Raw genomic sequence first — 21,251 nt, 5'->3', positions numbered from 1 at the left:
TCCTTATCTGCCCCCTGCAACTCTCTGTGGAGACTTTCCAACTTTCAGTACCCCCTCCACAGTATCTCCAGTGTCATACCTTCCAACAACCCCCTATACATGCCACATTTCTCAGACTTACCTTTCTAAATATCCCACTTCTCAGACCTCCCTCTCTAAATTTCCCATCCTGCAGCATACGCCACACCCATTTCTCCCACTGGTCCATATTGCACAGTGCTAGCCCAGAGTCTGTACCCGTGCATGTCTCTTTTCTCCCCCCTTCCCTATGTACTGTTTACCATTCTCTTTCCTTCTTCTTCATACTCTTCTCTATGGCCTGTTATGCTTCTGTCTCTGTCTTTCCTCTTTACACTTGTTTCCTGGATCTCGAACCTGTGCTTACATTTTCCCTGCACCTGCCTCATAGGTTTTCAAAACCCTGGCCATCCATTTGTCATTTCCCTTTTACTTGCACTCTTTCTATTTTCATTATTCATGCTTAGCTGATTCCGTTTATCTTGCACATGCCTCTTTGTACCACCTTTGGTGTATCCCCTCGCATCCACCTGCTGACTTAATTCTGTCAAACTTTATTCTTTCTTTAATTACTTGTTTATTTATTTACTTATTTATTATATTCATTGATCAGGAATATCCAGCTGGAAGGATCCCACTTTTAGCCAAATGCCTAGGAGAAAATGTCCAAGCCATACAAGTTTTGCTTTAGGTATTATAAGAGCTTAGCTTTGAATACGGAGTATGTTGATTATATTCTAACATCTGCAAAGAGATGGCTCCAGTTGGCTGCAGAAATTTTAGTTAACACTTCTTATCAGCAGAAAGGGGGTGTCTATACCATAAAAGTATTAATATTCTGTTTCCTAAGGCAGGATGAAGCAGATTTATATGTAGGGTATGAACAAAACAGGGACAGTAATTGTTATTCAGTAACTTAAGGGTGAGGGTGGTGAAGAGCAGTTTGCCTCTATCTGGAATTGGTAGCCATTTTGCATTATTAAGGCTGTCACACTGATGTTTATTTCTAGGGACTAGTTTGATAAATCTACAGATACTTTTTATTGTTGTTTTAAGATGCAAGTGTTACAGGGTGATTAATGTTATGACTAGAAGGGTGTATTCCATCTGTAGTATGAGTGATTTAATGGCTAGTGTCTGCCATGACTAAAGGATGAGATAGTTAGAAAAGTACTGACAGATTTTTCGTTGTTTGTTCTTTTTTTTCAGTAATTAGTTAAGAATGCTCTTTAAATTAGAGGATAGGATCCAACCATAGCTCTCAACTTTCCAGATTTTCACAGACTTCCCAGATGTTTGGTCTGTTCCTCATAAAATTTGTGCTTTTTATGGAAAATCATTTATGATTGAAGTTAGTAAATAATGACAGATATTTGCATTTCAGACTTCAAATCCTTCAGAAAATGCATGCTAACAAATCCTGTTTTTCTAGTAACTTTCTAAGTTTATAAGTGCGATATTTAAACTCTATCCCTACTTTTGGGCCTTTGTCCCCCATTAGTTTTGCCTTTGTCCAGATTGCTTGTGCTAAGAGGTTGAGAGGTATGGATCTAACATGAAGCATAGATATTTATAATGGGATACCTGAACTATCGTATTGGTATTTGAGGCTGGTAGTGTTAAGGGGCTGTGCTTTGACAGTTTGTAATGTATTCCACACAATACAGTGGCAATTTTAGTAACAATGTGCATCATATGACTAATAGAGAACTAGTGACATAATAGGTTGAAATATTATTTTAAATTCGCACTGAAGAGATTCATTACCTAAAAAAGAATAATGTCATCTGCATATAGAGCTATTGGGGGGGGGGGGTCCTGATCATAATATTGTTTATCAATAAAGAAAAGGCAATAAGTCTTGACGATCGACCCTTAGAGGACCCCTGTTGAGAGGACGGCTTTATATAAAATTTGCAGGTAAAGATCCAATTCCTTATGCAGAGTAAATAATAAACGGTGCAGCTCGAACAGGACAGAAACACTTTTAATGACACAAATCCACAGTTTTGCTTCCACAGGTTAAGCGCTTTCATCTGTTTTATGTACAGACTTCCTCAGAACCAAGATATTCCATCACCAGCTCTCATTATAAATCCAATTTGGCGCCAAAATTTCAAAGAATATCCTAATACTGCCTTAGAGACATTCATCAACTCCTCTCGTGCACAAACTAATACATGACTTGTATATATGCTATTTATCTAATACATTTGATTCAATAACTAATAAAACCTGTAAATCATTAGTTAAACATCAATTAATCTTGTACTATATAAAATTTATAAAATTAGTATATGATGTGTCCACATAATATATTAAATATATACTTTGAATGTGCTCTAAAAAATCTACGTACAGATAAATACACTGTTTTTAAAAAACTGTTCTAAAGATTGAATGGTATATTAGCTAGAGTATACAAAAATAATTAATTAATTGATTAATATATACACTTCTATGAACATCTTAATAAAATATCTTGATAAAATATAATATATATATGAAATATATATTAAAGGTAAAAAGTATTTATATACACAACAATGCTATATATTAAAACCACAACTAAATTAGTCAAGAATAAGGAATGGTTTGATACTAATACTTTCATTAATGCCTGGAAGGCTAGTTGCATCTGTGAATATCTGCCACTTACTTTCCATCATGGCTAAATATACTTTCCAATTACCCCCACAAACACTGCTATCAACGTGTTCTAAAATAGTAAATTAATGTTGATTCCCTTTACTAATAATATGCTTGGACAAAGCATTCTTTATATCTTTAGTCTGAATCTTGTAATAATGTTCATATATTCTTTCTTTAAAATTCTGCTCAGTCTTACCTATGTAGAATGCTGAGCATACAACACATTTTGCAAGGTATACCACTTGTCTAGTATTACAATTTCCTACCTTACTTTTGATATATGTCTTATTGATATTGTCCAACTTAAATCGCACCTCTTCATTGATGTATTTGCATTGGTTACAAGAGCCACATCTTGAAGTTCCCTTTAAAATTAACTTGTATTTTGCTGTGTGTGTTGTCTTCTCAAGTAACTTCTTAATATTTGGGGCTGTTTTAAATACACACATGGGATATTTACCTAATGTGATACCTATACTATCTGTTATAGTGATCAAATCCCAATGTCTATTTAATATCTCTTTCACTTGGTTGGCATGTGGTGTGTACATAATTACGCACACTCTTCTGAAGGATTCTAATGTAGTTTTTTTCCTTCCCATATCTTTATCTCTTTCCTTTGACATACCCAACAGTGGTAAATATTTATTCCCCCATTGTTGTTTCACATAACCTGTGACATCTTTTAACATGGAGGTGGGATACCCCCTACTTTTGAACATATTAAATATTAAATCTAATTCTTCTTCCATTAAATTTTTGCTCGAAGACATACGAGCTGCCCGAATGCATTGTCCTTTTACCACATTCTTAAAAATGTGTGGGGGGTGGCAACTACTGAACTCTATGTAGTCATTTGAAAATGTAGTTTTTCTATATATTTTGGATGCAAACCCATTTCTAGTGTGACTTATATATGTATCCAAATATTCAATACCTTCATAATTGATTTTATGGGTAAATTTCAGGAATTCAGTTGTCCCATTGATGTAATTGATAAACAAATTGATTTGTTCTTGTGTGTCATTCCATAAAATAAATATATCATCAAAACATCTGATGTAAAGTACTTTATATTGGTTGAATTCACTTTGAAAGACATAGTTGGACTCCCACTCATAACGAGGTTTGCAAAAATTGGGGCACAAGAGGCCCCCATAGCGACACCTCTATTCTGTCTAAAGAATTCACCTTGGAATTGGATATAATTGTGATCTAAAACTAAACTCATCATATCCGTAATTAAATTAATCTTGTCCCATGTTAATTTAGAAACTTTTCTCAAGCTGTTGCAAAAATATTCTAAACCTATGTCTTTAGGTATACATGAGAAAAGATCAATGACATCAATTGTCAAAAAAAATCAACCCTTCTTTCCAAATATCAAATGTTAATTTGCTTAAAAAAATTCCAAGAGTCCTTTGTAAGATGTGGGATGTTTTCATATACATGTTTTGTCCATCAATTGTCACACCCAAATTGTACGTCTTGGACCTAGATCCAGATATTATGGGTCTGAACGGGGGGCTATCCATACACTTATGAACTTTAGGTATACCTACAATGTTAGCCACAGTGGGAAATTCTACTTTAATAAATTCATAAATCTCATTCGTGATTCTGTTGTCTATCAAATATTCTTCAATAGTTAAATCAATTCTTTTATAGCCTATATTGACTTGGTTTAATGAAATAGCTTCATAGCCTTGTGTGGATGAAAGCGCTTAACCTGTGATTCTTGTGACAACCTGTGATTCTTGTGACTGCAATAAACCTGTGTTTACTCTGATCGAGGTGTGGATCTTTGGAATTATTGTCATTAAGGTAATCAAAACTATTTTATATAACTATGCCTCCACCTTTATCTGGCTTCATAATTCTGATATCTTTGTTCCTAATAAGTGATTCTAAACATCTCCGTTCATTATTAGTAAGATTATCGTCCATCATTTTCTTATGACTATCACCTACATGGGAGGAACTAAACAATTTGCGTATGGGTGTAACTTCATTACAATCAGAAGTTACAAGGTTGATTGATCTGGTCAGCCGGTTATCCAACATTCATCAACCAGCAGCAGTTATGGAGCATTTAGCTAGCGCAAAATCATCAGCAGTAGTAGTAACGGAACATTCTCCTTCAGCTCAACACAGCCTTTTTTTAACATTCATCAACCAGCAGCAGTTACGGAGCATTTAGCTAGCACAAAATCATCAGCAGTAGTAACGGAACACTCTCCTGTAGCTCAACGCAGCATTTCATTAGGTATGGATACCAGTACACAAGGTGATATACCGAATGGGCAAAAGAGCGTACATCATGGTGAGACCCAGGGTGCTCAAGACTCGTTGGTATTGGTAACCAACAAAAATATGGCATCTATTACATCGCCTGAAGCAGAGTTCACTTTTGACTTCAGTTTATTTCATTTGAAAGATGAAGCCCAGCGGGTTGGAACAAGACCAAAATACCGACAGCCAGTAAAAACATATTCAGCAATAATGAAGAATTCAACTAACCAGAACAAAGGTACTGTGTTTAACAAAAATGTATCTAGTCCCTTTGGCAAGTATAAAACTACAGTTATAAAAGGGCAATCTACTATGGGACAAACACATTAATACCAATTGTCATGATGATGCTATGGATAATTTTTTATGTAATGAATATGACTTCATTAATACAAATGAAAACGATGGTGCATACTATAGGAAGCATTCACAAAATGTTGTTGATTCAATTAGAGACAAAATTCAAATATTGGGTAAAAGACTGCTCAATGTTAAATGTTTAAAAATAGATAATGCATATTTAGCCAAATGTTTAGCAATACATATTATACCTAAGGGATTAAGGTTTTTTAAACTTCCGTTAGGAATTGAGTACAACTCAGAAATTATTTTAGAATTTAATAATATGTTTGATGTCTTTGGTTGCACATACATGAAACTGCTCATGAAATACAATGATGAGAAATTGTCTAATAGTTTAAAGGAAACAGAGAAATTGAATGATGAAATATTACAAGATACTACATTTGAACAATGGAGAGAATACTATTTTAAACAATTTCAAATAGCAGAAAGCAAGGCTAAGAGTATATATAATAGAAAACAAAGGAAGATAGAGCGAGAAGTTGAATTATATGAGAACAACAGAGTGTACATTTGGCCCAAAGATAGAATAGTTAAAGAGAAGGGAAAGTTTCAGAATGTTAGAAGTAGAGGTAGTAATTATGAAGGGGAGTCAAATTTTCAAGGGGGAAGATTTTTTCCAGCGCCGAAACAGCTGTACAGAAACTAACGACAAATATGTCTCAGATAGTTTCTGACCACAATACTGAGTGCATTAATTATGACTCTACACTAAATATTTTGACAAGAAAGGATGACATGGATGGTCATGTATACAATCAAGGAAGAAGGTCAGATATCGATGGAAAGGAAGGTAATGCTGTATTACATTCATATTACTGCACTAGGACTGATTTATCAACAGAGAATTTGATGACCACCCATCTCTCTACAGTTTTGGATATGAATATTGAACAAATCAATTATGTTACTTCATTACGTAGTGAGGACGAAGTAGAAGGTGAAAGCAATGGGACAAACACAGTAGGAAATGAAGTGAGAACTATTTTATATACACACAATGGTTTTAATGTTTATAATTACACGGATTATGAAATGGGTTATGAACATTGTTTAGCAAAGGGATGACATATATACCCACCACTTCTTTTAATTTAGTTGATACTATTAAGGAAATAAAATTATATTGTAGAAGGGTAAATCTAGCATTACAATTTGGACAAAAAGAGGAAATGGCTGAGCATGGGATACAAAATAATTTGAAAAGAAAAAGTTCATATATCCCAGTCTCAAACACACAAGTAGTCAATTTTGAAAAAATGGTATGTAAAGAAATTTATTGGTTATAAGAATATTAATGTAGGTGATGGTCATAAGAAAATGATGGACGATAATCTTACTAATAATGAACGGAGATGCTTAGAATCACTTATTAGGAACAAAGATATCAGAATTATGAAGCCAGATAAAGGTGGAGGCATAGTTATATATAATAGTTTTGATTATAATGCCAAGATATTTAATATTCTACATCTATCAGGTAACTATTAAGCTATTTCATTAAACCAAGTCAATATAGGCTATAAAATAATTGATTTAGCTATTGAAGAATATTTGATAGACAACAGAATCACGAATGAGATTTATGAATTTATTAAAGTAGAATTTCCCACTGTGGCTAACATTGTAGGTATACCTAAAGTTCATAAGTGTATGGATAGCCCCCCGTTCAGACCCATAATATCTGGATCTAGGTCCAAGACGTACAATTTGGGTGTGACAATTGATAGATGGACAAAACATGTATATGAAAACATCCCACATCTTACAAAGGACTCTTGGAATTTTTTAAAGCAAATTAACATTTGATATTTGGAAAGAAGGGTTGATTTTTTTGACAATTGATGTCATTGATCTTTTCTTATGTATACCTAAAGACATAGGTTTAGAACATTTTTGCAACAGCTTGAGAAAAGTTTCTAAATTAACATGGGACAAGATTAATTTAATTACGAATATGATGAGTTTAGTTTTAGAACAAAATTATATCCAATTCCAAGGTGAATTCTTTAGCCAGAATAGAGGTGTCGCTATGGGGGCCTCTTGTGCCCAAATTTTTGCAAACCTCGTTATGTTAGAGTGGGAGTCCAACTATGTCTTTCAAAGTGAATTCAACCAATATATAGTACTTTACATCAGATATTTAGATGATATATTTATTTTATGGAATGGCACACAAGAACAAATCAATTTGTTTATCAATTACATCAATGGGACAACCGAATTCCTGAAATTTACCCATAAAATCAATTATGAAGGTATTGAATATTTGGATACATATATAAGTCACACTAGAAATGGGTTTGCATCCAAAATATATAGGAAAACTACATTTTCAAACGACTACATAGAGTTCAGTAGTTGCCACCCCCCACACATTTTTAAGAATGTGGTAAAAGGACAATGCATTCGGGCAGCTCGTATGTCTTCGAGCAAAAATTTAATGGAAGAAGAAATAGATTTAATATTTAATATGTTCAAAAGTAGGGGGTATCCCACCTCCATGTTAAAAGATGCGACAGGTTATGTGAAACAACAATGGGGGAATAAATATTTACCACTGTTGGGTATGTCAAAGGAAAGAGATAAAGATATGGGAAGGAAAGAAACTACATTAGAATCCTTCAGAAGAGTGTGCGTAATTATGTACACACCACATGCCAACCAAGTGAAAGAGATATTAAATAGACATTGGGATTTGATCACTATAACAGATAGTATAGGTATCACATTAGGTAAATATCCCATGTGTGTATTTAAAACAGCCCCAAATATTAAGAAGTTACTTGAGAAGACAACACACACAGCAAAATACAAGTAAATTTTAAAGGGAACTTCAAGATGTGGCTCTTGTAACCAATGCAAATACATCAATGAAGAGGTGCAATTTAAGTTGGACAATATCAATAAGACATATATCAAAAGTAAGGTAGGAAATTGTAATACTAGACAAGTGGTATACCTTGCAAAATGTGTTGTATGCTCAGCATTCTACATAGGTAAGACTGAGCGGAATTTTAAAAAAAGAATATATGAACATTATTACAAGATTCAGACTAAAGATATAAAGAATGCTTTGTCCAAGCATATTATTAGTAAAGGGAATCAACATTATTTTAAATTTACTCTTTTAGAACACGTTGATAGCAGTGTTTGTGGGGGTAATTGGAAAGTATATTTAGCCATGATGGAAAGTAAGTGGCAGATATTCACAGATGCAACTAGCCTTCCAGGCATTAATGAAAGTATTAGTATGAAACCATTCCTTATTCTTGACTAATTTAGTTGTGGTTTTAATATATAGCATTGTTGTATATATAAATACTTTTTACCTTTAATATATATTTCATATATATATTATATTTTATCAAGATATTTTATTAAGATGTTCATAGAAGTGTATATATTAATCAATTAATTATTTTTGTATACTCTAGCTAATATACCATTCAATCTTTAGAACAGTTTTTTAAAAACAGTGTATTTATCTGTATGTGGATTTTTTAGAGCACATTCAAAGTATATATTCAATATATTTATTATGTGGACACATCATATACTAATTCTATAAATTTTATATTTTTATATAGTACAAGATTAATTAATGTTTAACTAATGATTTACATGTTTTTATTAGTTATTGAATCAAATGTATTAGATAAATAGCATATATACAAGTCATGTATTAGTTTGTGCACGAGAGGAATTGATGAATGTCTCTAAGGCAGTATTAGGATATTCTTTGAAATTTTGGAGCTAAATTGGATTTATAATGAGAGCTGGTGATGGAATATCTTGGTTCTGAGGAAGTCTGTACATAAAACAGATGAAAGCGCTTAACCTGTGGAAGCAAAACTGTGGATTTGTGTCATTAAAAGTGTTTCTGTCCTGTTCGAGCTGCACCGTTTATTATTTACTCTGCATAAGGAATTGGATCTTTACCTGCAGGTTATACAGTTGTTTCGTTGTTTATATAAAATTTGGTTACCTGTTTACACTTTGAATGCTCTTTGCTTAAAGTAGTACTAAAATATGTTGAATGTATTTGAGCAGGATCCTACAAAATGTAGCTTTTTTAGAAGTGTGTAGCAGTCAGCTGTTTTCTATCTCTGTTTTGAGACTGATAAATATAGTGCTAGTAGGACTACCTTTTTCTATCGAAACTTGATTTGCTATTGATTTGCATTGAACTTGCTGGCCCTTCATGTCACCTCACACTTAAAAAAATACCTGCACCTGCTGCACCTTCCTTATTCTTACACCCTTACCCCTTTTCCTGTCTTACCTCCTCGTTACTCTTCCTTTCACCTACACTTTCCTCCCCTCTTATCCCTCCATCAGTTCCTTTCCTTCCTTCTTTTTACTTAGCTCCCTTTTATCTCCTGATGCACTTTTGTACTCTGAGACCAAATCCTCTCTTCTTTTCACCTTCCTATTACGTTTACACCCTCCACTTCCTATCTTTCATCCTATCTACACCACATTAGTGTAGGTAGGCCGGGGCGAAGGAGGCAACTGCTGTGTTAGGGGGTGTGAACGTCCATCCAGTCCATCATCTTTAGTGCACACCAGCTTTTGAAAGCTGGTATTGCATTTGCAGTCAAACTTCAGTGCTGTAGCTCTCCATGTGTGGTTTAAACTGTAGCAATTGCAAGCAGTTTTACCATTTAAAATTAAAATAGATATTTTCTTCTTTTTTCTTTTTCTAAGTAAAGCCAGAGCACCAAAGCACTCCATGTGTGGTCTAAACTGTAGCAACTGCTTGTAGCAAGCAGTCTACTACAATTTAAAAGTAACAAAAAAATGTTTCTTTTATTTCTTAAGTAAAACCACACACTGTAGAGCTCTGTGTGCGGAACAAAAACTATAGCAACTGCTTGCTACATTTGAAGCAAGCAGTAGTAGCATAGGTGGGAGGGGGCGAAGGGGCAACTGCCCTGGGTAAAAAGTATTACTAACCATGATCAGCTATTGAGTCTATCATTTTGATTGCCCTTTGGCATATAACACTTTTAAAAGTTGGTACTGTATTTGCTGTCAAACATGAGAGCTGCAGTCTAAACTGTGGCAAACGGTTTGCTACATTTGAATCAAGTAGTTTTCTACAAGTTTGAAAGAATAATAGTTTTTTTTTTTTTTTTTTTTTAGTAAAATCTGAGGAAGGAGGGATGGGGTAGGTTTCAAAAATAGGACTTGATTAGCTCCTCATTTCAGGAGCCACAGTTGCCTGATCATGGACTTTTTTTAGCTCTTCCATTGAAGAGCTGGGCAAGAGAGAAAGGTCATGTATCTGGCCACCTAGTTGGTGTGCCAGTACAAGATGCCCCAGGAGCTATTAAAGCCAGCTACGCTTCTGCTACACCTCCACCCTTCACTGGCCATTCTCTGATTCTCCTTGTATCTCCTACACTATCATGTTGCCTTGCTTGTGTCGTACTTACGACTCTTTCATCCCTTCTACCATAGTCTATATTCATTACTTTCTAAATGCCTCTTACTGTATATGTTCTGTCTCTCTTCTAATACTTTGATATCAATATAAAACTATAAATAAATAGGTTCAATCTTATGTAAGTGTGTATTAAAGCTGATATGATTACTGTTTTATTCTCTGAATGTACTATGTACATAGAGTCATAATAATCTAATGTTATTTTTGCAGTGGTACTTAAACTGTAGAAGTTTTCTTCCTGGAGCAATGCTCAGCCAGAATGTCATGGTAAACAAATTAAATAAATGAATAAATAAAAAATATACATGTCACTTCCACTGCTTCTCTCCACTGACCTCTGCAACCATGAAAAGATTGATTTCAGATGAGTAATTCTCTTTCTTAGCAAGTTATATACAGATATATGTTGTATACATTAATCTAGAAAAGTTCACACTTCATGTGATCTCAGTATGCCATAACAGTTACAGGAGATGATCATAAAAAAATGTACATAGTTGAGTAGATCTGGTTACACTGTTGCTAGCCAAAGCTCTTGCTGTTTGATTTTTGGGGCTGATTTTGTAACCATATCGCCTTGTTTTACGGTAAGTTCAGAGCTGTATTGTATGCTCACCTCCCTAACTTTAAGCTGTGCTTCTCTCCTTACTGATGTCTAATTGCCAACGGTGGTGGTGCTGCGATAGTGTTGTCGCCTCACAACAGTAAGATGTTGTCCGGTTCGATTCTCAGCTAAAGCGTCTTCTGTGTGGAGACATGCGTGAATGGGTGCACCTTCGTTGAAGGTTGTGCGTCAGGGCTGGCAACTCGGTACGTAAAAATCTACTGCAAATCATTAGCGGACTGGAGTTCCGCTGTGGCGACCCCTAACTGGGAAAAGCCAAAAGATACAAGTGTCTATGACAGTCCATTCATTCATCACCTCCTTTTTCCCATTTTTTCATGTGGGGTTGGAGGTGTCACATAAAATATTATGACCACCTAGAGCCAATGTTCATATCACTGGTTGGCTATGCACATTCACTCATACCTATGGCCAATTTAGAGTGTAAAATCCACCCATTGCATCTGGGAGAAAACCAGAGTACAAGGAGAAAACCCAGAAGAACAAAGGGAGGACATGTAGATGCTGCACAGAAGACAACTCAGGTGAGAATTGAACCAGTGAACCTCTTGCTGTGAAGCAGGAATGTTACCCACTGTGCTGCAATGTACTTTACCAGCTTTCAAATGCTTTGAAAGTAGGTAAAACATTTGATAGATTGTTACTAGTCATGCAGTCCTGGAGACCATGGAGGAGCCTGGTCCAATTTCCCTAGAGCCCTGTCAAGTGATTTGCTCCAAGTCACACAGTAAGTAAATGGAGTCTGAGTGGTAAAGCACTTGGCACCATTAGAAAGACTGCAGACAGTGTTTAAATATAATAACAACAACAGTTGTTATAGTGCACAAGCACATATTGTTGCTGTTCCGTGTGCTGTCCCAGTATGTACTGCAAAGTTCTCCTCCCTGCCACTTGGAAATGCTTCTGGTTTCTAGGGCCTCTTTAAACATCTTTAGCCCATTAGTTTTCTATTGGCTGAGAGTCACACTGGATGCCAACCTCAGGGGCACATCCTGCATCTGAGGTGTCCATGGCTAGTTCTTTGTAAGAGCTTACAAGTACTGTTTCTCAGCACCACTGGTACTCCCTGATGGTAAAGCTGTCCGATTAGACTCTACCTTTTGCTGTTTCTTGCTGCACTGTACTATAAGCCTCTTCTCCCTGCCACGTACAGGTTAGTAAGCTAGTAACATGGTTAAATAGGTAAGGTGTGATCAAATGCTTAAAGTCTAGCAGTTAGCATGATGGTTAAGGCTGCAAGCTACTAACAAAATTCACCCTGGAATCCTAGGTTTGATTCCGTCAGACCCCACTCATGAACTGCGCAACTCTGAGAAAGGCACTTAAGCAAAGAGTGCTCTTGGATCATCCCTGAAAAGGGGTACCTTGAGTCTAAGGAGTTTCTAGCTGACGAATAAAATAGAGAATTATGATCTCGTCTCTCAGCATAGCCAGTTTCTTATGTGTACAAAACTTGGATGCCAAGAAATTTACAGTAAAAGTAAAGCAATCTGATCATAATTCTTTGCAGAACATGAACTTTTATTCACTCCATGTACCAGCAGTTACAGAAAAAAGTGTGAGAATATGTAAGTACAGAGGATTAAGATTATGAACTGCTAATAAGCTGCTACCTGAAGTCCAGGGTTTGATGTCCTCCCCCTTCATTTGCTTACTGTGCGACTCTGAGCAAGTCACTTGACCCAGTAAGGAAACTGGATTAGACTGCTCCATGGTCTCCTGGAATGCATGCCTGATTACAGCCTACTTATGTGTTACATCTGCTTTCAAAGCCTTTGAAAGTTGATAAAGCATTTAGCGCCATTTGACGTACAGTAGTCAGAAACAAAGTGCTCCTTTGAAAAACTAGCAGCTTTAAAAGCTGTTGGATACTTCATTTTACCACTCTTTTTTCAGTGTGGCACAGCAAAACATCAAACAGCCTTTAAAAGCTGTTTTACCTTCTGCCACTTTGCCAGCTGGCACTGTCTGCTGTTAATCACTAGCATGAGACCTGATCTTAGCACCACTTAAAATGCTTTTGTTAAGTACCCATAAGTGCTGTGCTGTTATGACCAGGTCTTGCACTAGTGACATCCCTAACAAGTACATCTTTTTTCCAATATCAGAACATAAAACACGGTGCTCCAGGAACTATAAAAAAGGTAATAAACTGCAATCCATCTGCATCCTGTAACTGCAGATACTGTTTCAATAGACTGCTTGAATAATATGTGAATCCATGCAACTTACACAGGCAGAGCTAATTTCTAAGGTCACAGATGAAAGCTGGCATTCAAATCTAGTGGGCCTTTCTAAGTTAATGAAAAATATAGATAAATGTAAGTTTACACATATATATGGGTTCTGCACTCAATCAAATAACAGAAGAAAAAGAAATAAGAACAAGTTGACTTTGAGAACTGGGATTTTTCACTATCAGTTAAGTAATACTTTGGTCATTACTGGCCATGTGTGAGAAAGATAGATACTGGATATATAGAAAAATAAATTGATCTAAATAGAGAGGAGTAAACTCAACTGTCATATACAAACACAAAATATAGAGACTTGAATTTAATTGAGGTAGGTAGTTTTAACTGAGTAAAGTATGTAATCAGAAGTATAAGAAAGGATGAATAAATCCAAAAAGCTTTATATTTATTAAACTGTTTAGAATTGAGATAGTGGGTAAATAAATTGTAGTGACTGTGTATATGCTATACAAGTAGCATATTCATGCTTACGAGAAAAAGGAAAAAACAAATACAAAATACATACATCAATATTAAGTTACAAAAACTACATATCAACAAGGGAAATATTAATCTTATAGTAAGCTGGAAATAAATTACTGAAGGAAGCCTAAAGTTTATGTTCTCTCGGAGCCTGGCTCATAAATTTTGTTCAGACTTAAAGACTTTGGTTTCATATGTAGCCCAAGCATCTTCCCTGGGGATAGAAGGAATGTCAGGACAGAGTTTTTCACCTGCAAGTGGTGGATGGGAAAGATCTTATAGGCTTGAAGCAGACAGATGAATTGTTTTCTGTCTGCATCTTATTTTTAATGTAAGCCGATCAAGGCATTTAAAGATGACAAATAGAAATGCAGTCAAGAGCTATATAAAATAAGCAAGAATGTAAAAAGCAGCTGAATTCAAGGCTGAAATTGAATGAATACTGTATCTTTGTTGGTCAAGGCATATTTTATCAAAGTTGTTGCCTTGAATTAGTAAATCACTACAACTGTTTTTTGCCATTTTTGGGGATATAGTTTTTCACTACTGCAGTTCACTGACTAGGAGAGTATGAATTCTGCCGGATATAAATAACATCATAAGAATGGTACATGAACAGAGATGAGCAACTTTAAAAGACTGGCATCTTTGTAGAGCAGATAAATGGTTTGAGGTTTAGTAGGTTTAAAAGAATGTAATTTCTTGAGTTAATGGAGCCATACAGCCATGCAACTGTATATAACAGAAGCCAAATATCAGAATATGAAACGTTTTCTCTTAAATACCATTCTAAGTTTTAGCTACTTAGAATAGGCACTGGAATCAGTCAAAGGCTCACTGTCCATATGCAGAGATCTTCCATTATCCTCCTGAATTTCCTGACACTTCACTTCCTGAAAGTAAACCTGACCAATAAGTAGGTTGTAGTGAATGCAGTGAATCAGTTTGAAAATCTCAAATCAGCCTAATGTTGAGGACTGGCCTTCCAAGAATTGTAGGAAGCCATCATTCATGGCCTTGAGAAAAGCAGCCGGTTAGTGTCAGTCACACCTTCATGCTGCTAGATTGTTCATTCTGGGTTTATATGACAAAACAGGTGTGCAACCATGTATTTTCGGTGTGTTAAGAGCCAATCAGCTTGCATATCACACTATCCCATTTTTGATCACACCTGCAATAAAGTCATTATATATTTTTTCTAAATCATGTTTTTTTTTTTTTAACTTTTATTAAACAAAAAAATATATACAAGTACAGATTTCAGCCTAACAGTGTCATCTACTACAACATACAACAATTCTCCTCTTCCTGCCCCTACTATACATATCTGCAATACTCCCTCAGAGGTAAAGGAACCTCCATGGTGTACACTGCCACATTGCTCCTTTGACTGCTTCTTACAAAATTCTCTCATACTACATTAAATTTCACCTCCGTCTTATCCTATCCCAACTCACCTCTGCATTATACACACATTCTTCTCTATCTCCCCACTTTGTTTACTTCTTTTAAAACCTGCCATGTCTCCCTTAATCTGACACTCCACTTCTCTACTCACCTAGACAACTCTTCCACCAATTTACTGTTTTTTTATTTATTTTTTTATCAATTTTCCTGCCACTGCCTCTTCATCATCAGCCTCTTACCAGTCAACCATCATATGGGTTCCCCATCACCCGGCTGATGGTTCACTAGTAGAGGTCATCATTTAGGTAACCATTAAGGATGGTTCCAGTATTTTTTTATGCTGCAGCCCTATCACCTGTTGTCAGTTGGTGAAGCACCAAGGAGGTGACATGCAGGCTGACAGAGAAGGGTATTGCCTCAAATTTGCAAAATGTATTTTCTTTCAAACAGTCATACCCTCCCCCTGAAGCATGAGTAATGGGCTCCACAGTCTCCACCAGGGAAATCACACCAACTACTGTGCCCCTGAGTCTCAGCATTCCTCTCCACCATCCCCCTGCTGAAGTGGGTGCACCATGCCTATTCACTCCTCCCCCTCCTTGCCTAGACCACTAATCAAACCCCAGTCACCTGGGTTGCAGTCAGAGCTCCATCTCCCTATGTCACAAAGCCAGGTTTTCCTCCAATCTACTGTTGCTTCTTAAGCTTTGCACCACTAGTTCTAAAGCTTTGCACCACCAACTCCTTAACCCTTGCACCACCAGTTCCTTAAACCTTGCACCACTAGCTCCTTAATCCTTGCACCACCAGTTCCTTAAGCCTTACACCAACATTTCCTTAAGTCTTGCACCACCCGTTTCTAATGCCCCACAGTCTCTCACTTTACCCATCCTGGCATGTCCTTGTCTACCATTCATATTTTCTCTCTCCAACCCAAACAACATAAACACCACCTTACAGTCTCCTTACGCTATATTCACTCCCATACCTTCTTTCTGGTACTCCAGTGCACTCTATTTCCTTGTGGTACCAACATGTGCAAATTATCAGCTTTTAACATCTCACATCACCAGCATATACCAAATTCAGTCTGCCCCCTTTCATTTTAACCTTATTGGCATCCTGTATCATCTATACATAAGACTTCTCTGCACGTACCCCAACATTACCAACCATCTTTAGTGATGAGCAAACAACTCATGCTTCAGCTCGCATCATATTCTTCTTCTGTATAATTTGTCACCTATTCAATTATCCCTAAGCTTATGCATTTTTGTTATTCTTTTGTACCCACACCTATATATATTCTTCCTGTTCTTCAGTTTGCCTGCAGCATCCAAGCTCCTCTTTAACTATGTCAACTGTCTTTACTTTATATCCCCAGCCCATCTTTCATTTTCTGTATCTGAATTCACTTCTTCAAATCTTCATATCTTACCAGGCCACATTACCCACTGAAAACTCATTTTATAATTCCTCATAATTCTTAAACTCCTCTTTTGACAATGTTTTATACAAATTCTGCCACTAAACTACTCCACATTTTTTTGTTTCTTTACTGTCCCATACAAAATTTCTTAAATCATCATCTCACAGGATTTCTAACTCCTCATATCCCCTAAATGTTGAGACAGCTTTATTTCTCCAGTATACGTCTCTGTCTGCAGCCTGCATGAGCATTGTAACATATGATGTTATTACCTTGTAAATTTATTTAAAACTTTGAGACAGGTTCAGAAAGCATTTGCTGTATCATGCAAAGCAAATTTGCAATGCATAGGGTGTGTGCAATTCAGAAAACTAAGTTACATGATGTGGCTAACACAAATAATGTAGCTGTCCATGGTATAGACTAATGAGTGTATAACAAGGCACCATGTATGATAATAAGAGAAAACAAGATGGAAGAGTGATTCAAAATTGTTTAAATGCCATGCAACAGAGCTGCGCTTTATATTTGAACTTGGCAGTATTCCCCTGTTCACATGGAGTACATTGCACAATTATGTTATGGGTTGGTGCAGACAGAGAAATGTGCATCTGCATGAGGCTTTACGCTACAGTACACAAAATCACCCACAGAGATGCCAGGTCATCTGACCACACTTTACATTTTATGGCCTCCACAACACCAACGTTATCGACCAGTACTGTGTTGGCAGAGACACCACACAACCAATAATGGAAATGTGTCATCCTCATCTGCAGGCCAGTCAAAGTAATGGATTACCTATCTTAGTGGATACAAAGGTATGTGTGGCTTTACATATATTATTACAGGAATCCTTCAGTGACCTGCTAGGGACACAGTGGGGGTATCTCAGGCATCTGCCTTGCGAATACTCCACCAGGTTTTTAGTGTCATGATTCAGCATGTAGGGGTGCAAATGTAAGACTCCCTGTGGCACAAGTGACAATTCAATAACTGTTTTAAAAATCAAACATAATAGATCTGTTACTCACCAGCACAGGAGAGTGTTGCACCCCCCCCCCCATGTCACATCCTCACTAGTGATGTTGGACAACAAAGTAGTCACCTTTGAAATAAAAATCAACGTTGAAAATCTAGCTAAACTAGTAAGAGTTGGGAACTATTCAAAGGTAAACTACATCCTATTAAGTGACAGGTTGTCAATATTCAAGGCTCCCCTTAACCCCATAACCACAGCTACTTATGTGGAATTATTCCAAATATGTGAATGGCTGCATAGAGACTGCCATACCTACCAGAAGTAAACCCAAAACAAACACTGAAAACAATCCCCACTGGTGGAATCCTCATCTAAACAAGATATATAATAAAAGAAAAAAATATATAGCCAAAATCAGGAAGACCTTAAAAACAAGTGTTCTCTTATGCAACTAAATAAGAAACTAAGAGGTCTAATTAAGTCCAACAAGGCAAACTACGAGGTAAGGATAGCCTTGCAGGCTATAGAAAATTAAAAGACTTTCTTCAGCTATGATCAAGACTTTAAAGGTAACACATAGCAGTGCTGAACTGGTGGTGAACAGTACTAACTTCACTAATCAGGGTGATATAGAAAATCTACTGGCTGATAAAATCAGCTCAAACTTCCCCTCCCAGCTCCTCCAGCTTAAATCCTGTCCAACATACTTCTCCCAGCTATTAGCAGGGTCCAGGTGTTGACAGAACTTGGTAAAGCCAAGAACACTACCTCTATGGGCCCTAACAACATCTCCGGTTGCCTCTTCAACAGTCTAAAACATGACTTATCAGGACCACTTGAGGCACTCCAACTACAGCCACAAAACAGGCTATATTCCAAGTGAATGAAGGACTGCAAAAATCATTCCCCTCCATAAGGGCGGACCATTAACTGACACAGGGAACTACAGGCCCATCAGTCTAACAAGCCTAAAATGCAAAGCCATGAAATAAATTATCATGGAAATGATAAATAAGGACATTGGCAACCTACAGACATTGGACCCATCCCAGTTTGGCTTTATTAAGGGAAGGCCATGCCTACCTAACCTGGTAGATTTCTTTGATAGGGTTACCAAGGCAATGGACAAAGCTAGGAGCTAGGAGAGTGCATAGTGTGTATCTTGATCTGGCTAAGGCTTTTAATACAGAACCACACTCAGGCATTGTTGACAAACTCTCTGGGATAAGTGTAAATCCTTACATAACTCACTGGATCGCCTGCTGGCCCACAGACAGGACTCAAGTCAGGATCGGTGAGACCACCTCCATTAAGAGACTAGTCACCAGCAGAATACCCCAGGGCCCCATGCTGGTCCCACTCCAGAATGGCATCTACTTCTCGGACACCCCTAAAAGTCGACTAAGTAGTCGGGGATCTGGGAACATATGGTGGGACAAAGATCCAAAAACAGGGACACATTTTAAATATTGCTTTTATAAACTTAGAAAGTTGCTAGAATAATAGGATTTGTGTTAGCATCTATTTTCTGAAGGATATGAAGTCTGAAGCTCAAATACATGTCATTATTTAGTGACTTTAACTATTAGATCATCCTAGTAATTTATTAAAAAACATAATTTTTATGAGGAACAGACCAAAAATATGAGACAAAATCTGGATATTCTGCAAAAATCCATACAGTTGGGAGGTATACCCCCAAAAGGTTTTTCATCAGGACAATTCATGGCATGAATACCTCATCTTATGCCGATTATCTACAGGCTCTGTCTGTATTCAGCCTCCTACAGGCTGAGTGGGGATCTTTGCTGGTTTACAGGGCTTCCTCAGACCCAGCCCTGATGGATCTGATGCACATGTGAAAAGCAAACAGCACCAGAAATCCCTGATCCAGGGATCAGAATGTCATTTTTGACATAAGCAGAACATGCTGGAGACAGATGTGTCCCAAAGGATCCCTGCACTATGGTATAGGCTCCCCATCCATGTAAAATAGAGATCATCCCTAACCCTATTCAAACAAAACTTGGAAATTGGATAGGATCTCCCAAATATACCCTGGTCTGGCCCCCATGTCCCTTATGGACAGAGGCGGTCAATAAGAAAAGTATCATCTTAACTAACACCCTCCCTACAAACTTTTGGTTACCTCTCTAGTAACATGCCCCCCATATAGTTGGATGTGAGGAGTGCGGCTGGGCTTTAAGGGCCTTGTAGTTGTTAGCCTGGTTCATAGTTAGGTACTAGGCTATCTACCAGAGGGCATTTATAAGCCTAGCCAGAGTGTTTTCACCGCCTAATTGATTAATTAACTGAGCCTCTGTCAAGAAGAGCAAATAAAGTGAACCCAGGGGTGTATTTTCTGTTACCCATCCACTCGTCAAGGTTTCTCTTGAAGAGTGTTAGTGAGGGGCTCTGCCTAATGTAGTTAGGGATTTTGTTCCAAAGCATGGGGAGTCTCTGACAGGAATCTATCCCTCCAGCATGTTATATTTATTGATGTGGTGGGGTTTAGCTCACTAGAGCGAGTGGCTCACAGTGACTTGGAATTCTTTAGGTGGAGCATGTCCATCAATTCTGAGTTGGACATGGCTTTGTAAGTCAGGCAGAGATCACCTCTGAGTAAAAGATATGCAACTGAGTACAGCTGGAGTTTTTCCAGTCGGGCTGCATAGGACATATGTTTGAGGTAAGTAATCCTCTTGATGAGGTACTTTTGTGGTCTTTCCAGCTGCTGGAAGTGTCTTGTGAGGTACATCCCAAATGGGACATTGTACTCTATGATGGGTCTGATGAGTGATGAGTAGAAGGGCACTATAACCTCTTTATTTCTAGATGAGAACCCTTTAGTAATTAGATGGGCTACATAGAAGGATTTCCTAACTACTTTGCCAATATGATTGTCAAAGGAGAGATTACTATCTACCTGGGTCCCCAGATCTCTTATTACCTGTTCTATATTAAGGGGGCTGCCACCTATGTGGTAATTCATGGGTGTTTTGTTTTTCCCAAATGGGATGACTACGCATTTTTTGGTATTAAGCTTGAGACCATGACTTTGACACCAGGTGTCCATCTCAGTAAGGCCCTTTTGGAGAATGTCCATGTCAGCCAGAGAGTCAATTATGGCTCCCAGTTTGCAGTCATTGGCGAACTTGGTTAGCCATAGTCCTCCTGTGTTTGCCTGTACTTCTGAGAAGTATATGCCGAACAGTAGGGGTCCCAGGGCCGAGCCTTGTGGGACACCACTTGTGACTGGTTTAGAGTCAGACCTGGAGCCAGCTATTCTTACCGTGTGAGTACTGTCTGTAAGC

Source organism: Protopterus annectens, chromosome 10.part0 (genome assembly GCF_019279795.1).
Source record: "Protopterus annectens isolate FY-2018-M chromosome 10.part0, PAN1.0, whole genome shotgun sequence".
NCBI classification, from domain to species: domain Eukaryota; kingdom Metazoa; phylum Chordata; order Ceratodontiformes; family Protopteridae; genus Protopterus; species Protopterus annectens.
Note: the sequence above shows the minus strand (reverse complement) of the source record.